This window comes from Galleria mellonella, unplaced genomic scaffold, assembly GCF_026898425.1.
Source record: "Galleria mellonella isolate WM207_F2 unplaced genomic scaffold, CSIRO_AGI_GalMel_v1 utg35, whole genome shotgun sequence".
NCBI lineage: Eukaryota > Metazoa > Arthropoda > Insecta > Lepidoptera > Pyralidae > Galleria > Galleria mellonella.
In genome coordinates this window covers 726,036-739,249 of record NW_026442082.1, presented here as the reverse complement: position 1 = coordinate 739,249, position 13,214 = coordinate 726,036, and the positions used below count along the sequence as shown (strand labels likewise).

The 13,214-nt window shown below is 30.5% G+C and overlaps 1 protein-coding gene across 7 annotated transcripts in view; it reads left to right on the top strand.

Annotated features, from left to right (window-relative positions):
• LOC113514201 (5-hydroxytryptamine receptor 1-like) overlaps nucleotides 1-13,214 on the top strand; it is a 162,192-nt gene that overhangs the window by 116,758 nt on the left and 32,220 nt on the right. For all 7 annotated transcript variants that reach the window (XM_031908254.2, XM_052896898.1, XM_026898206.3 and 4 more), the window contains one exon: nucleotides 12,285-12,319. The gene's annotated coding sequence lies outside the window, so the exon portion shown is untranslated. The remainder of the gene's footprint in view (nucleotides 1-12,284; nucleotides 12,320-13,214) is intronic.

The window sequence follows — 13,214 nt, the reverse complement described above, 5'->3', positions numbered from 1 at the left end:
AAAAATAATAAAAAAATTTAGAGCTTCTCATACTAACTTGATAGTGAGATACATAACATTAGGAGTATAAAAGACTTTGTGTTCATTGTTACTGATAGAACAACCTTACAAACTTACGTACGTACTTACCTTACGAACCTTAGAATAATACTAAAGATTTTTATTTCACCCTGTATATATGAATTGGTATATCTGTGTTCCAAGAATTTGATCAGTAGTCTGATTCGGATATAAACAAACCGTTCAAGTATCATAGAAGTTAAGAAATCGTTCGATCGAAGTCCTATTCAAAGTTTGTATTGACGTATTACTTGTCAATTGACTTGACAATAGAAAAAGAAAAATATTTCCAGTTATATTTCTCCGTATTATGCTAAATTTTAATGCAAATATGTATTATATGTATGTATGTACATATACAAGGTATATATGTATGTACATATACGTATTACCGTATGGTCCCGGCATAGAATAAGTCTCCTCTTTCTTTCCCGTGGATGTCGTAAGAGGCGACTAAGAGAGAGCAAGGAATGGGCAGCAGCGTCCCTCTTAAAATATCTCCAAAACCTGACTGCGGTTGCCAATCCGCTTGCCAAACGTGACAACTACTGGAGAACCCCCCCAAGGGGGAGGCTTATGTTCAGCAGTGGACAGTTAAAGGCTGATGTAATGATTATGATGATGAATATACAGAATTAAACTGAATTATTAGCTTTCTATTGAAGAAATGTTATACCTGCTTAAGATACTGAATATTTTTACCTTTGTCCATATTCGTATTGTGACGAATTCACCAAATATTAGCTACGATGGTTCCCAAAGGATCGGATCGCGTTGAGTACGACCTGATAGAGTACTGTGGAGGTAAAAGGGCACATGAAATAAAATTTGTTTATATTTTCAAGACCGCATTTATTTTTCTCTTCTTATTAAAAAGGATAAAGTAGATATAGAATATATTTTATCTTCTTATATTCTAACTACCAAATTCAATCGAAAATAATAATTATATTGTATTAAAATATTATATTCTTAACTTTATAAAAATGACGCTTTTTAAACAGTAGAATGTACATATCTTAGTGAGAACGTTACATTGTCTATGGTAGACATAGATTAAAAATAGTACTCGCGGTTGCACATCATGACGCACATAAATACGCTATATTCTTAGATTGAATTTTTGTTTTCCATTTCTGTTTTCTTTTATTTATCGTTTTGGTTTAAGGTTTTGTATCTTTTTTCTTTTATTTGTTCTTTTATTAAAATAATAGGCAAAGGTAACGAAGCCCATACAGGCTAATCTATAATTTATATCTAAAATTTTATTTACTATTTTAAGTTTTTTTTAGAAGCATAACAATAAAATGCCCATGAGGTCCCGGTATAGAATAGGCCACCTCTAGCTTTGCTGTGAGTATTGTAAAAGGCGACTAAGGAAACTTAATGGTCATACTTAGGCCTACTTTTAGCAGTAGACAGTTAACGACTGTATTATCGTCAACATAATAAAATAGTTGCAATAACCTCATTACACAAAAGACAATACATTATTAATAATGTGTTATTACTTTTACTACTACTAACAATTCTCTATCCCTCCTTTTAATGACAAATTTAAGCGTTTACATACAATTGATATGTAATCCAAAGAGAAATGTCTCTGACTACCCCCTAAAGGATTACACACAGTTGTGAATATATTTTATTTATTATTTTTCCAACACAATATTCATGTCTATATTACAAACGATTGTTACAACTTTTCATAGTTTGACATATTATTTTTCTAGACTAAACAAAATTCCCGATAGTATAAGTAAAAAAAAGTATCAATATTTTTGATCGTAGGCATATAAACCACTCGATCGTCGAATAAAAAATAAAATGATCAGATTTACGAGTACGATCACTTTTTATCAGAAATTCGATAACTCGACAGCCATGTTTAATCTAGTAATGTAACGGAAACATGTCTCGTCTAGACTTAGACAAATGTAATTCAAATTCAAGCCACAATCCTTCGTCTAAATATTACCAAATCATGTGTAAACTTAGACACGTAACTTTGAAGGAAGTAATGTTATCTGTTATGAAATAGGCTGCTTGAATAGTCTATAACGGATAGATAACTGTTGTTGTAATCGCTTTAAGCCCGATGTTGATTAGAAGGGCGGGGTGGCAGTGATTTTTACCCCACTGTCTAAAGGGGGTAATGGTTTTAGTATAGACTTGTGTATGTAGACGTATAGTTACAGATGACTTATTCATAAATAATTTTTAACCATGACTTCCTTTATTCTTTATTGTACACAAATATAGTGATAAAAACATTTGATATTATATAAATATATAAATGTAATGTACAAGACGAGTTTATGAGATATAAATAAGAGATTTCCTCCTGCAAACATTTTTATGTAAAACAAATTGTTATTTAAAAATAAAAATAGGTAATCATACGATTTGTGTGCATTTAAATAAAAAAAAAATTAACAATATAAACTTATTTGTAAAATAAATACATACAAAGTATAATATAAACTACATATTAATTATACAAAATACACAAACCCTGTAAACATATATTTAAATAAATACATAAAAATTACAAATATGCACATTATTTATCATATAAATAGTTCGTCCATATATATGCCCGTGATATAATTTAGTGTCACCCAAAATTTGTATTTCTTTGTTTAAAGTTAAAAAGTTATTTTCATATTTACCGTAAAGTAATATTATTAATAATAATATTACAAACATTAAAGAGAGTTTATTTTTTACCTCTTAGCGCCTTAACGGCTCGACCAATCGTCATAGAATTTGGTATACAAATCCTGCTTAGAATGAATAAGAACATAGGTTACTATTTATCCCGGTCACACGTTTGAAGTCGCAGGTAAAAGCTAGTAATATTATTAACCTCAGGATAAGTAAGAATCTTTAAATAAATCACAACAATATAAAAACTGAATTCTGATTACATTTTTCCCATTTGTAAATTTGCTAAAATAAAAGTAAAAATTAAACAGGAAATTTGATTTCTATTTAAGGAACATATTTCCGTAATTAATCAAATCCCCTTATAACGCTAGGCATAATGCTTGCTATTATTTTTGTTTGTTTATTATTCACACTCAAATACTTATAAAAATATTTTAGTCGAAACATAATATAACCTCGACCTAGCAGTTGCTTCTTGTCATTCAAAATTTATTCCTGAATCCAAAAAACTGTGAAATTTGCCAACAAACGCATTATCTGGTATCTTAACTCGAAGCAATAAGGTTCTAGTTTCAATAAATCTTCAGTTAAAAATAGTTTATTTAGTAATGACACGGAGTAGTGGGCGTGACGTGGAGACAGTTCGGATTTAGTCACTAATTGATTTTGAAATATACGTAACTACTAATAGTTGCATGATATATATAACCCTAATTTACATTGAAAAACTAGTGAAATAAAATGAGTGTCTTCATATTATTACCATTAACAGTTTCACATTTTTTAAATAAAATTTGAGTAATATAGTTAACTTCATCTGCAGGTCTGCAAATAATATGGCTGTATTTCGGTTTGAAGGGTAGGATATGTTGATACTGTTTCACCCATGATATTCCCCATGCGTTTCCATTCCTGAGGACTCAAGGGTTATTCCTCTGTACCCTGTACATTCACGCCATATCCCACCCTTCAAACCGAAACACAGCCATGCAAACACAACTGCTTTACGGTTGAAACACGAATGGGACAGAGGTACTCAAGCAAACGACTTTTGTACAAAGTCTCCCTCTGGTAAATCTAGATTTTTAGTCTAAATTTTATTTCAAACATTACTATTCTATTACGTATAATTTAAAAAAACTTACAAAAAACACTACAATGTGTTTCAATTATAAATATTTTTATTATATCAGCCGTTAACTAATAACTGCTGAACATAAACCTCCCCCATAAAGAGAGTTTTGCTACTCACTCACGCTTGGCAGGCGAGTTGGCAACCGCAGTTAGGCTTTGCTGATATTTTAAGAGGGGCGCTGCTGCCCATCCCTTGACCATTAAGTTCCCTTAGTCGCCACTTATGACACCAAAAGAAAAGAAAGAGTGATCCATTCTGTGCCGGAACCACATGGCAGTGTTTTAATGATTAATAACAGTAATAAGTTTTATATTTACTTTGTAGCACAAAAAAGATAAGAAAAAAATGTATTAACATACTAGCCACCAAATTCCACTCATCGATCACTTAATTTCACTGAAATATTTGAAATATTGCTCTTGTAATTTTTTTCTGAATGGTGACAACAAGTTTAATTCATTATTCCCCAGATACATTTTACTAATAAATCAACGTTGTAAAATATTTAATTGATATTGATAACGCATCAATCATTTTGTAAATCTCATAAAATATAGATAAGATATTTAACTGAAGAGATAATAAAAGAATAGTTTTTTTTTTTATACTAACCAAAATAACAAAGTCGCGGTATACAACTAGTCATATTATATATTGTAACAATGCTCCTATGGAATAATATTTAAAAGTATCTTTTTAATAAAATACACAGGTGAATCGCTTTGTAAAGCAAAAAAATAATAATTCTTTTAGATGTAAACAAAATATAAAAACATTCATGTCGGTTTGATATTTTTGAATACTGATTTTTAGCGATTACTTTTTTGTAAGGTAAAATTATTTAATTTAAACAGAATTTATTTAAAAGGTCATAAATATGTTTTTAAATGAATTCAAATATTAAGTTCACTTTATTTTAAGCTTAATTTTAAGTGACTTCCAGAAAAAAACTGTCTAAAATTCACTTAATTCTTTTACGTATAATATGCAATCACATCACTAATTCTAAATCGATTTTGACGTTTGCGGTTATTTTTGCCTAAGAACAAATAATATTTTTGCAATCTTAAAAGTTTAAAACCATGTTGACCTTTGAATTTGACGTTTTTATTTGAAACAAAAAACTGTTTGTCTCGCATTCTAAATTCAAATACTTTCTACCAATGTGTATATAAAACATTTCGTGACTCATCAATGTGTTTTTTCACTATTGAAGTTACTATTTTATATGCGAAGTAATATACTTGTTTACTTTATTACGTCAACTTTTTGAAAGTGTATTAAAATATTGGGATAAAGAAAAATGTCAAAATATCAAACTCCTGTGCCTATTGATTTTGTCGCGTACAAAGCAACATTGTTTGTTTAAAAACAGCAGTTTCATAGCGAACAGTGTCGGGTGTCGGCCTTTCATAATATGGAGCTTGGATAAATAAAGTAACCCTCTATTGAACATTTCTATACAGCCTATTTTGTGCATGTGACGGAACTTTTCTTTGACAATACCGATTTTTAAATCCCTATACGAGAAAGAACTTTTATTTTCTAACCGTTCGTGCTGTTGGCCGCAGATAGCCTATTTTTATGTTTTTGAAGTCTTTTATGTATGCCTGGATATGATCCTTCTCTTTGTTTCTTTCTCTATCTCCCTCTCTGTCTAATTTTTTTTATACGTGTGTGTATATATGTTATCGTCATCATCACACCAATACCATTACTAGCATATTATTAGCATGGTTACCTACTTTATTACCTGCTTTAGAATTTTAATTAAAGTTAACTACTTATTGCACAATACACTAGTTACTTTGTTCCTATAATCGCCTCTTACAACATAATGTTAGGAATAAAAAGTCGCGGTGATACATTGATTTCTTACTCTATTTATTATTCCACGATTAATGTATATATCCTTTTATCAATGTATCCTAAATAGTTAAATCGATTTCAATGATTTTTTTTATAATTTGATTTATAGTTTGGACTATCGGCGTGTAGGACCAAAGATGATCGTAGTTATTTGTTTTAGTTATAAATTAATTATCTAGTATGTTTACATAATAGTTTATAAATATTATCGATACAAATTTATTCAAACGTGTATGGAAGAGATAAAACAGCAACTTGTTTGATTAAAACAACGAAAGTAGAGCCCTTGATGTCTGTTTGAATGACACAAACGGTCTGTCCACCTGACGGAAAACTCATTTGGACGAAAATAGGACATGATAATTGTGAATCGACTATGCGCGTCGGGTTCTGTACAATTTTACGAGTAGTATAGTAGCTAATAACACATTTATAGAACATATACTATCTAATATTGATAAAGAGAGATAAAGAAAGAGAAATATGAAGAAATAGTGTATATTTATATCTAAGGGAAGTGATTAACAATAAATTTTAAGAGGCCTATGTAAGATAGCTTATAGCAGTTAAATTCTACAATTAATACTAAATATAATACTACTCATGTGTGGATGACGCCCTCCAGTGTCAAGAGTTTCTAGACCGCATTCATGAAACAGAACGGTAGCATAAAACCTTCGTTTTAAGAAAAGGCAATAATCACAATTCAAGATATTTTCTAACGCCGCTACTGTCTTATTTAAGAGAATGGAAAAGAGAATAAATTATTTGCAAATTATTTCTTAATGATATTCATAGAATATTTACTCCCTGGATGTCATTTAGAATGTAATATAACTTCATCAATGTCAATAAACAAATATTTCTTTTTTAAATAAACTTAATTATAAGAATTTTTGAATAATCATTTTTTTATATATCCACCGCCCAGTTCGAAATGCAGTTTCACCTGGAAAAAACAGACAAGTAACACAGCTATGGTTTTCTTCAAACTAAAGTTGTCTTTAGAAAAAAATCCATCAATGATGGATCAATCAGTAAAGATTACTATGGAACCCTAACATTTTGTCGCTAGTATAAAAGAGTCAACACAGGTGATATGTTGCTATGGAAGCAGACGTATGGCTATAATCCAACAATTAGGTATCTTATTGTATAGTTAGTGATGAGAATTGCTAACAATTCACAAACAATTTACAAAAAAACAATACAGTTGTGTAATGATCTGTTCCCGGACACAGTATTCAGAGCTATAATGTTCATGTTATATTATCGAATTATAATAATGAATTATCGACAATGATGAGGAAGAAAATTATTAAGTATTAAGTAGCAACCCCTTACAGGCAAACGCAGTGCTTGATGTATCGATGCCCCCAAATATGTGCCTCCAAAGTTCTCCAAATGCAGTTATACTTTTTCTATTAGGTTTTTCTTTTTTTTAATATCAAAATTACAAAAATACCATTACAGAAATCACTAAATTGGTAGCAATTAGCGAATATAAATACTTATGTTATAATTTTTTTACGCAACTTAGAATGTCAAACAAGCTGAGGGCTCACCTGATGGAAAGTAGTAACCGTTGCCTATAGACATGAGTACTACCATGGACATAAAAGAATATACTGTTTTACCCATGATACCATTGCGATGCCATTCCTGAGGACTCAAGTATTATTCCTTTGTACCCTGTAAATTTACTGCCAAACTCACACAACTTCTTACCAATGTTTAACCGCCCACATCCTCTAACTATCACGGACAAAATATGTATAGGATACACAGAAAACCTAATCCTAATGTTCTATATATTATAATACGAATCGCTACATTTTACGAATCAACTTTGATTATCCTGTCACATAAATAAATAAACACACAAAGTTTTTGTCAATAAATCGTTGGTCGTGTAGTTAATTATTCTTTCAATGAATAAATAACGCACCCTAATCACTATACCCCAATACCAAACAGCCGACGTAACACGTCTGTCAGGTAATACATAACATACTAATGGTCCATCTATCTACTCGTACACGGCGTCCAACATAGACATGCATTTAAATAGATATCGCAAGTGTTTGTTTGTATAAGCTTTATTTTACATTTATATTTGACACAAATATCAGATTATAGAGAAAACGACAAAGTACAAGCGGACTTATCTCTTGAGGAGATTTTCAATTCGCCCTGAAAATACTAAGAAACCCGAGAAGTATCTATAGAGTAAAATAAACAATTATTTTATACATTACAATTTATGCCTCTACTCTTAAGTAAGCTTAAAGAATATTAAGAGTCCAGCTCAATTTCGGTTCATAGTTTCTACGTGATATTTCAAAAAAAATTAAGAAAATTGACAAAAAAAGCAATAAATTATATTTTTAAAAGGATCTAATAAGGATGAATTATATTAAGAAAGTTGCTCGGCGGACTATGGAAATAACTCTGCTCAAAATTTCACTGCGTCTGAACTAACAATGTGTTACAAATTAACATTGAGTAATCATAGCTAACTGATAAACAAATTTTAATTAAATTGAGCACACGGGTAGTTTATACCCTAACATGATACATAGGATATAGTGATTGACGTGGGCAAAGTCGGAAAAAATAGCAAATAAATAATAAAGCTACTAGCGTTATCTAACTCCATCTATGTCTGGGCATCAATATACTGACAATCCAATAAAACGATAGACTGCCAGTTGGGCTGGCCTAATAACGGGCGCAATTACATTGCTTGATTGATGGCCAAATTGTTTTCACGAGAGACGAGATTGTTTGGCGAGATACGGAAACGAAAATCGGTGTTTTTATCAGTTTTTATTTAACTCGTTTCCATGGTAAATTTCCGGTTAAAAGTTTGTAATCCATTTTGTTTTTCAAGGATATTCTGTGGTTTACTTTGGTTGTAATAGATAATAAAATATAATAAAATTAAATAATAATTGTCACTGGATATTTACAGATTCTTAAACTAAGTAGAGCTTATATTATGAATTATAAATAATTTATAAAAAACATACTTATATACATTGATTTATAAGTGTAATACTTAATATTCATACAAAATAAACAAATATACTTATGAACAGAAATGTTGGTACATGCGGGAACGGAACCTGTGACCAATGAAGATAGAAGAAAATATTACTATTTTATATTTACATTTGTTCTTATTAAGTAAACAATTAACCATAGAATATAAATAAGAATGTGGTCATAATGTCTGAACTTCATCTGCATGCATTAAATATAAAGTAAGCATAAAAACCTGTTTATGCATAAATGTTTTAGTTATAAGTTATTATTATTAACCAGAAAGATCTCTTCGTAGATGCAACCATCAGGATTGGGATAGAAATTGTCAAATATTCATTCACTTAGTTATTTATATTTGCTAACTCATTTTCTGAGCTCATACAAGTATATGTGTCTACAGTCTGTCAGATGTATGTACATCTCTGGTATATACCAGACACATAAGTTAGACACAAATAGGTCGTCATTAACTTAGAGTGCTTATGTAAGTTAAGTCATATTGCTAGAAATACGACAAGAATAAAGTTACGAAGCTACCAGAATAAGTTATCTGTACAAGAAAGTCACTTCTATGAGTAAAATTGTGTAGTACAATAGTAGTAGTTGATGGATTTTTCCCCTCCTCATAAATTAGGATAAAAGTATCCTATTTGTATATTAAAACTATGATCAACCAGCTCTTAGCATGACTTCATTAGCATGATCCAGATAAAAATCCTATCCTTTTTAATACCAAATTCCACGTATTTTTTCATAAATGTTATAAGTTCGTACCCTAAAATTGTACTACCATATACCACACTTCAAATTCAAACAGCATTATCGAGTTTAGTTTTGTTCCCTTATCCATATCTGTACACAGTTAGAAATATGTGCTGTTGAACTTACACCATCATTAACTCAGTCTACATCATTACTTCTTTATAATATAAACATACATAGAATCATTAAGAGATTAAGAGAAGGCTTACTTTTAAGGTTGCCGTGGTAATATTGTGATATTGCAGAAATATTTAAATACAATACAGGAATTTATTAAACCCGATATTTAAATTATCTTATATAACAGTTATAATAATTGTAAGTAAATGATGTCTGCAAATGGAAGATTTATACGAAAAAGTTATATGAGGGTTCTTCATACCGTTTTTTCCTTCCTTTACTTACTCCAATGTACCCTCCTTTTTTTAAAATTTCTTTCCTCCATACCGTAGGCGGTAGATACCAGCATCGTTATTATAGAATATGAATAAAATTATATGATGTCGACCCCAAATAATTGGAATAAGGCCTGGAAAATGATCATGATAAGAGAGGTTTTAATAAGACCAATAGAAGCGGAAACAATCATTTTTAGAAATTTTGCCTGTCTACCTACAGACAGAATTATACCGGCACGCAAAAACTACTGCACTATTATTGTATTTCTAAAGGTCTAACTTAAAATCCGATGTATGTTTTATCGTGATACGTCAATAAGATATACTCTAATGTAAGAAAGACTCTGTTTTCCGCACTTAGCCTCTCATTTGGGCCGTTGTGCGTAAGATATACTCTATATTTAATTGGTTTTCCTACTTTAGAAATCCACGTATACAAACTAGCGGGCAGAAATCTATTAGGTATGGTATATTAATTGAAAAAGCTTTAGTCGTGGTATTAAAAAGTCAGTCGTCCAACTCTATTTTTTTTATACAATTTAGAATAGCAAACAAGCTGTCGGCCCACCTGATGGAAAGTGGTAACCATCGCCTATAGACATGAGCAGTACCCATTTCCCACCCTTCAAACCAAAACATAGCCATGCAAACACAACTGCTTCACGGTAGAAACACGAATGGGACAGAGGTACCCAAGCAATCGACTTTTGTACAAAGTCTCCCTCTGGTAAGAACTCGATCTTTGTAAAGAAAACACTAACCAAAAAGTATCCTCTAATTAAAACTGATTTGTGGTAAAACTTCTGCACAATGGTATTAAGGTGTTTTGGTTTGAGCAACTAACTTGATGTAACCTTTGTTTGAAAGAGCTTTATTTTGGTTGCTTTATAATCGAGAGTACTTTACCATACTTAATTCATTTCTATTATTTTGAATTAACAGGTGCATAGTAAAAAATTAACGGTGTTTCCACGAAATAATTTACAATACTAAGTGCTTAAATATTGTTTACTCGATGTAATTTTTATTTGCGAAAATCTATAAACTATCATAATAAAATGTACTATATATCATTTTATTTTTAATAAGTCTTTACGCTTTTGTGGTAAGAGATCTAAATATGGATTGGTATTGAATACCAATCTATCGCAAGTTTAACTTTTATTTAACGATATATAAGTTCAATTACATTTATAAAAGAAGATGCCAATCTTTTAAATTCAATGAACAAGTCTACTTTGTCAGCTAATATTGTATTATATACTTGAACAATTTCAGTCGCTATTGTCGATTGCTACACATATGCCTCCTGACAGTCGCAGATCTTTCTTGTAATTTTTCCTCCTTCTAGCTTATAAAGGAACAGCCATATACCAAAAATTTTCACCGCCATCAATTGTCATTGTCATCATTGTCATCAATAGATAGAGTTGCAGATATCCTTACTAATATTATAAATATAAAAATAAGTTTGTTTAATTCTTCATTTGTTATATCTTAGCGCATTAACCAATCACTATGAAAATCGTGTATACCGAATTTCATAGTATTTTTTTAATGGATGATAATGGAATGGTAACCCCGCCTGCGTTATCGGTATACACTGGCGGGACACCAGTGAGAGATGATAGATAAGCATGAAAGCAGGTCAGTTAACTCATCGTAACGAACGCATCAAGTATTATTCACGATAGTTTCCAGGGGGAACCGCGTGAAGGTCGACCTGACAGGGCTTGCTATAAATGGGACCATTAGTCCCCATTACTAGCAATCCCTTTCTCCTCTATGGTAATTGGTTAGGGCGCTAAGAACTTACTTTACTCATATTGTCTCAAATATACTTTTTTTTTAAACATGCTCATTTAAAATTCTTCTATGCAGCAAATATATAAAATATATTACCCACATCTCATTTAAATACTTAGAGCTATTATAAACTGTTTTTCATATAATACCATGTTTAGGTTCCGTACTAACTTAATGTTACTTGATTAAAGCCTGGCTGTTAATGTCCCCATTACGCCTCCGCCTACTAATTTAGTGCTTCCCCGCCACTCCTCATTACTAATCGACTGTTAAACCTAAAATATATGATTAATTAAATTTAAGTAAATTCTATTCAAATATTTTTTTCTTGTACTAACTAAATTAAATTAAATGGCCGTAAAGAGAAAGATAGTCACCATGTTGTTAATAAAATCAGTTTTGTTTTTAAATGATGGAATGGTTCGAGTTTATATCTATCATTTATACATAGTGATAGTGATTTTAATTAGTAAAATTTACAATAATTATTATATATTTGTTTTCTTTTTCTAATATTCGTTTTTAATTTTTTCCAGATGTACGAGCAATTCTCTTCAGAAGACAGTAAATGGTATGTTCCTGTATTTTATTTACTAAAGTTAAAAAGAGTAAATATATACTTTTATAAATAAATCATTATAATAATATACAATTAATTAATGAAAAGCTTATAAAAATTATGAATAATTTAAGATTTTTCTTAATTGCCATATTAAAATTTGTAACAAAATGAACAATAAATATTAGTTATGCGCCTTACTTACATACTTGTTAATTAATATAATATGTACAAAGGTGCAGGTAATGTTAATATATTCTAGGTAAATGTCCCTACATTTTAAAGGCAAATTAATCCGAATTAGCTTTAAAAAGAAAGTGAACATTTAAAACCGTTGACCTGAAAATTGAGCGCCTTTCAGTCGCCCTTATGAAAAAAATTGAATAGACCAATGACCCTTAAAATTTATTACTTTTATATTTAATGGCGTTACCGGGTCAATCTAACAAGCAACAGAAGGTAAATTATTAAAAAACATTTATTTTTTCACCCAACTTTCGAACAAAGAAGGTTGTCGTGTGTTGGGAGTATTTTTCAGCCATTTATGAGTTCGTAGAAGGGATTTTTTATGCAACCTTTTTAGACACTTTGTCAGGTAGTAATCAGCAAAAACACGAGTGGTACAACATACTCGTACTCATGCACACGACTGTTATGTAAAGTCTTCCTCTTAGTTAAAAGAACGTCATTGTCATCATGCCAGCCATTATATTTCCACTGCTGAACACAAACCTCCCCATATTAGATGATTTTGCCAGTAGTTGCCACTCTCAGTAGGCTGATTGGCAACCGCAGTAACATATTTGGTAATTTTTTAAGAGATACACTGATGCTCATCTCTCAACCAAGTTCAATAGATAGATAAATACTCTTTATTGTTTCCTCCAAAAGATTACAATAGTAAACT